Source organism: Anomaloglossus baeobatrachus, chromosome 4 (genome assembly GCF_048569485.1).
Source record: "Anomaloglossus baeobatrachus isolate aAnoBae1 chromosome 4, aAnoBae1.hap1, whole genome shotgun sequence".
Classification (NCBI taxonomy): domain Eukaryota; kingdom Metazoa; phylum Chordata; class Amphibia; order Anura; family Aromobatidae; genus Anomaloglossus; species Anomaloglossus baeobatrachus.
The window spans coordinates 57,347,725-57,353,336 of record NC_134356.1 but is presented as its reverse complement, the minus strand read 5'-3'; the positions used below and the strand labels follow the sequence as shown (position 1 = coordinate 57,353,336).

Here is a 5,612-nt window from a genome sequence, read left to right as displayed (position 1 = left end):
GGTTGGCGTCCCATTGGCGCCTGCCCCGAGACGCGCGCACGAGAAGGAAGTGGAACATTTAGTTTAATAATTGAATAGGTGCCCGTACTGTTTGTTATCTCATTAGGCTCTTCACCATCCCGGCTGTGCCATAGGGATATCTAGATATACTTTGCTGTGAGCTGTTAATGAATTTAGTTTTATGAGTTATGTCTAAATCACATTTAAAGAGTCGGCCATTATGTCTTGACTTGATGATTACCAAAAAATGTGACTTTAGTGTTTAGCTTAGATAAAGAATGCAGCAGCTGTTGAGGCGCACATATGACACTGTATGGCAGTATACGACTTGCATGCCTTGGTGTCCGCAATGTTACATCTATATGTGCTATTCTGTTTGTCTATGTTTTTTACAAAACTGATCACCAAAGGATTCAGTAAATGGATTAACTTGAAGTGAAGTGGAGTTTATTCTCCCATTGATTATAGCAAACACTAAAGTCCAGTTGTGTGACCCCTTTATAAATTGTCCAAAAAATAGCCTAATTCTATTTACCAATATATGTGTAAGTATACTTGGCATATGCATTGAATTCTTTTTTTAAACTCTTAAAAGGTTACTGTACTGTCTCGGGAACTGTACACAATCTGATGGTTATGAGCAGAGAAGGCCACACTGAGGACATGCTTGGTGTGACCCACATATATCCTTGTCGTTGTGCCATTTGTAAGATCCCATATACACAGGGTCCCATCACAGGAACCAGACAGGGCAAACTGTCCATCAGAGGAGATGACAACATCACTGACAAAGTGGAAATGATCACGCAGGGCGCGCTGAGGGACACCATAGTTGGCTTCATCCCGAGTTAGCTTCCACATGATGACAATCTTGTCCAGGGAAGAGTTGAGGATCATGTTCAGGAACTGCGGGGTGGTTGCGATCTGGGTAATCCACCCATTGTGCCCTTTCAGGGTGCCCCCCAGGGTCATGATGAGAACTTGCTCGGGGACGCTTCACTGGAACACTCTGAGAGTCTGCAAGTACACAATGCAAGAAGAATCTCCCTCTGAATGTGTTTCTTGCGTTCATCCACTTCTCTCCCAACAGCAGCAATCCAATCATTGTGTGCCGCCCCCATGCCAGCAGCCGATGCTGCTCGGGTCCGAGCCTTCTGGGGTGGTGGCTCGCGGATCTCTGGACCCGGGGGTCTCGCGGACACGCCAGATAAATAGGGGGACGTAGATGTATGGGCTAGGTCGTAATAAGTTTGTGACGCCACCCACGATGTGTCGTGAGGTGGGACACCACCACTGCTGTTATGGGGCACCCGGGGGAGATGTTGTGCAGCAAGTTGTTAACCCCTCCGTGGGCAGGGATGGTGGCCCCGAGACCTGGTGGCGCGGTGCAGGGGATAGCAGCCGCAGGGGGTGCTGGTGTACTCACTGTTAGTAAAACACACAAGTCTCTGGTAAACCAAGGTGATGGTGGCCGGCGCCGCGGCCGGTTACGTTCAGGTCCCCCACCCGGCTGGTGGTCTCTATTTTTTTCCTGCACTGCTTTCTGTAAGGTGGACTTTCCTGGTGTGAAACTCAGGAGTCCGCTCCCGGCTGGATGTGGCCTAAGGAGCCGTGCCCGCAGACGCTGGCCCGTGGGATCTATGGGTCCTGGCGGTGACCTCTTATCCCTAATCAGTGGGCTGTTGTCTTCTATGAGGGACTTTGGGTGGGACAGGACCTCTAGTCCTGGCCTCAATCGGTTAATTAACCAGTCCACTTGTTTCCGGTTTCTGGCTTCAGGGTCCGAGTACCCCCCTTTGTGCTACGGATTCCGGGTCGGTTCCCAATGTTGGTACCGGCGGGCTACAACCTTGTTCCGGTCCACCTCGGTTCTGCCGAGCCGTCTTCCCATCTCCTACTGATGGAGACCACCGTCTGCCTCCTAGCCAGTGGCACCAGGGCTCCTACCCTGGTATCGTTCAACTTGACCTTCCTGCTGGAGCTACACTTAGCTCCAGCCCACACTTCTCTCCAAACTGAACTTCAATACTCTACTGACTGTTTTCCCACCCCGGGCTGCCTAGACCCCTGGGTGGGCGTGTCCCAACCACTTGGTCACCCCACTAGTGTGTCTATCTTTCCCTAAGGTGGGGTGACTAGGGTTTCTGGTTGGCTGTGTGTTTCCTAGTGAGGGAACGGTGTAATGCAGCGGAGTAACTGTGACTACCTGGTTTTTGCCAGGGCGTCACATCTGTATCCTGCGGATGGGACAAGATGGTGAAGGTCTAGAATTTGATAAACTGCAAGCTGAAGACCAACCACATTGGCCACAGTGGCTTCCTGAACACAGTCACTGTGTCTCCTTATGGGTCACTGTGCGCCTGTGGAGGAAAGGATGGACAAGCCATTTTGTGGGATATGAACGAGGGGAAACACTTGTACCACCTGGACAGCAATTACGTCATCAAAGCGCTGTGCTTCAGCCCAACTGCTATTAACTATGTGCGGTCACAGGACCAAGCATCAAGCTCTGGGATCTGGAGGGAAAAATCATCGTAGACGAACTGAAACAGGAGGTGATCAGCAGAACAAGCAAAGCGGAGCCCTCAAATTGTACATCTCTGGCCTAGTCAGCAGATGGACAGACCCTCTTCGCTGGATACACAGACAACTTGATCAGAGTCTGGCAAGTGACCATTGGAACCCGTTCAAATGTTTTCTGGAAACGGGAAAATGGAGACATTTCTATTGTAGTGATGCCTCTCAATGCTGCTTGTGCAATATGAAGTCTTCTGACCGTACCAACCTGTGACTCTTAAAGGGAACCTGTCACCAGATGTTCATAATACTCACCTAACGGTCGTTGCTGAGCAGACTGGTCAGATGGGCGTCTCCATTCTCCGGGTCCCGCACCTCCTCTTTCGGCCATCTTTGTCCTCCTTCTGAAGCTAGTGTGGATGACGCGTGCTACGTCATCTACACTAGTTGGCAATGAGGTCCTGCGCAGGCGCACTTTGATCTGTATAAAAATTAAAAGGAAAAAAGTTACTGTACTTTGATAGAACTTGGTCTTATTGGATAGCTAAAGGGATAAACAGATAATTTGCAGATCACTTTATTTAAAAATTCTGTTATCTTACTCTAAAACATCAATTCATAGTGCCGACTACTATTTTTATCCCTTGTCTAATTTAGTGTCAACTGCCTGTTGTCAAGTGAAATCCATCAGCAGAGATCAGGAGGAAAGGTACAGGAAGTAGGACAGATCTTTGTCTCTTTTCCTGCTCTCCTGTCTGATAAACTGCCTACAGCCAAAGTAAAGAGGTGGGTTTTCAGTTTGGTACTGCTCCTGCGCTCCTGTCTGTTAAACTGTACTCAGTCAAAGCAAACAAGTGGGCTTTCAGTTCAAAAATAGGCAAGTTTTGGACAGAATCCAGCTCTTTTTGAAATTATGCCTTTTCTGTGTAATGTGCAAGCAGGTTGTGATGATGATCGGAGCAGGAGAGGCTCTTTGCAGACACTGGTATAAAAGAAGAGAATCCAGAATAAGACATTCCCTCTATTAACTCAGAGATCACAAACAGGATAATTGTACATATCAGGTAAAATCTGTTTGAAAAATTTAGCCATTTTCATAGATTGTTTATTGCACTGTGGTGAAATGCTCTTCTACATGGGAGGTCAAAGGAGAAGCTACATTAAGCCATTATATTTTGTATTGCCTCTGCATATAACTCGACCAAACCAAATGCAACCCACCATTGTGTCATCGTCACAAGTCTCCAAAATCAAAATGCTGTGGAGAGAAAAGCGCACATAGGGTCTTATCTGGCAAACAATGGAGGCTTAGAAAATGAAAACAGGTGCTCACCTATGGAAGTTGTGACAGGCACAACTCCTATGTATGCAGAAAATGGTCAAGCAGCAGCCCCGATAATGCAACAGGGAATCATGAATGGATAAGAAAGTCGGGTTTAACACTGCGCTAAAACCATGAAGCCAAACGATGTGATGAATTCTTTGCTATATTTTCTTTATTTAGGCCAAGTCTACGCGTTTCAAAGGCATGTCCGCCTTCTTCATCAGGACAAAGGAAAAAACAGCATGATACCAATTGCTACTTGGGGATACATATATATTGAAAAAGAGGCTCCACACCTACACAGGTGATGTCAGTCAGGGAGTGGCTGAACATCACGTGTATGAATAACAGAAAGCAGTGGAGAAAAAATGGAAGAAACAGAAAGAAGAAAAAAAAAAAAAAAAAAAAAAAAAAGGAATTGGAAGGGGTTAAAACAGAGGGGTGTACGCATATGTCTGTAAAAAAATTTTTTCTTTAATAAAAAAACAAATGTAAAAAAATGTGCTTTATTTATAAAGCTTGCGCCTAAAAATACATAAAAATATAATGTCAGGTCGCTGCCAAAACAATCAGCAAGAAGGTGCAAAAATATATCAGCAAGAAGGTGCGAAAATATATATATGTATAATACTGGAGATAATCCAGCAGTAAAAAAAGGGGGGTTTATGCTTTAATAAAAACAAATGTGCTTTATTTGTAAAAACTTGTGCCTAAAGATACATAAAAATATAGTGTCAGATCGCTGACAAAAACAATCAGCAAAAAAGTGCAAAAATATATATATGTATGATACTGGAGATGATCCAGCAGTGAAAAAAGGGGGTTTTTTTTTCGAGGTACAAAAATGTGAAAAAAAGGGGGGGTGAGACACACGGGTTTTTGCTTTAATAAAAAACAAATGTAAAGAAATGTGCTTTATTTGTAAAGCTTGCGCCTAAAAAATACATAAAAATATAGTGTCAGGTCGTTAACAAGACAATCAACAAAAAAGTGCCAAAATATATATATGTATAATACTGGAGATGATCCAGCAATGAAAAAAAGAGGGTTTTGTGAGGTACAAGAATGTGAAAGAAAAATGGGACACACGGATTTTTGCTTTAATAGAAACAAATGTAAAAAAATGTGCTTTATTTGTAAAGCTTACGCCTAAAAATACATAAATATATAGTGTCAGGTCGCTGACAAAACAATCAGCAAAAAGGTGCAAAAATATATATATGTATGATACTGGAAATAATCGAGCAGTGAAAAAAAGGAGTTTTGTGAGGTACAAGAAAGTGAAAGAAAAATAGGACACGCGGGCATAGGAAAAAAAACAAAAAAAAAAAAACCTCCAACGTGCTATGTGAAGTGCTGAAAGGGGTGAAATGAGTTCAAAGCGTGATAAAAAAGTTATCTGCGCATGCGTGCGCATGAAGGAGCAGGGTGAAAAGAATTCATGTCGGCATAGAGAACGGGCCGGAACAAAATACAGTGAGTGAAAAAAGGGGGTAGATCAAATATGAAAAGAATAAAGAAGATAGTTTCTGGAGAGTGAAACAAATATAAAGATCAAATTTTGTATTCATCCATCCAAGGGCAAAAAACAGTGTTTGATGGTATCACATTTAAATAAATACATACAATAGATATGAATATAATATAAAGAGTAAAAACCTTTAAGAAACACGCTGAAACCAAATAAAATAATTATCACAACCAACAGATAAAAGGATATATATGAAAAGTTGTATATAAAAACATACAATCCCACCTTATAATGAAAGCT

General features: G+C 43.3%; 1 pseudogene; it reads left to right on the top strand.

Moving 5' to 3' along the window:
• Window positions 1–973: 973 nt before the first annotated feature.
• Window positions 974–2,765, top strand: LOC142302302 (small ribosomal subunit protein RACK1-like; annotated as a pseudogene).
• Window positions 2,766–5,612: the final 2,847 nt, after the last annotated feature.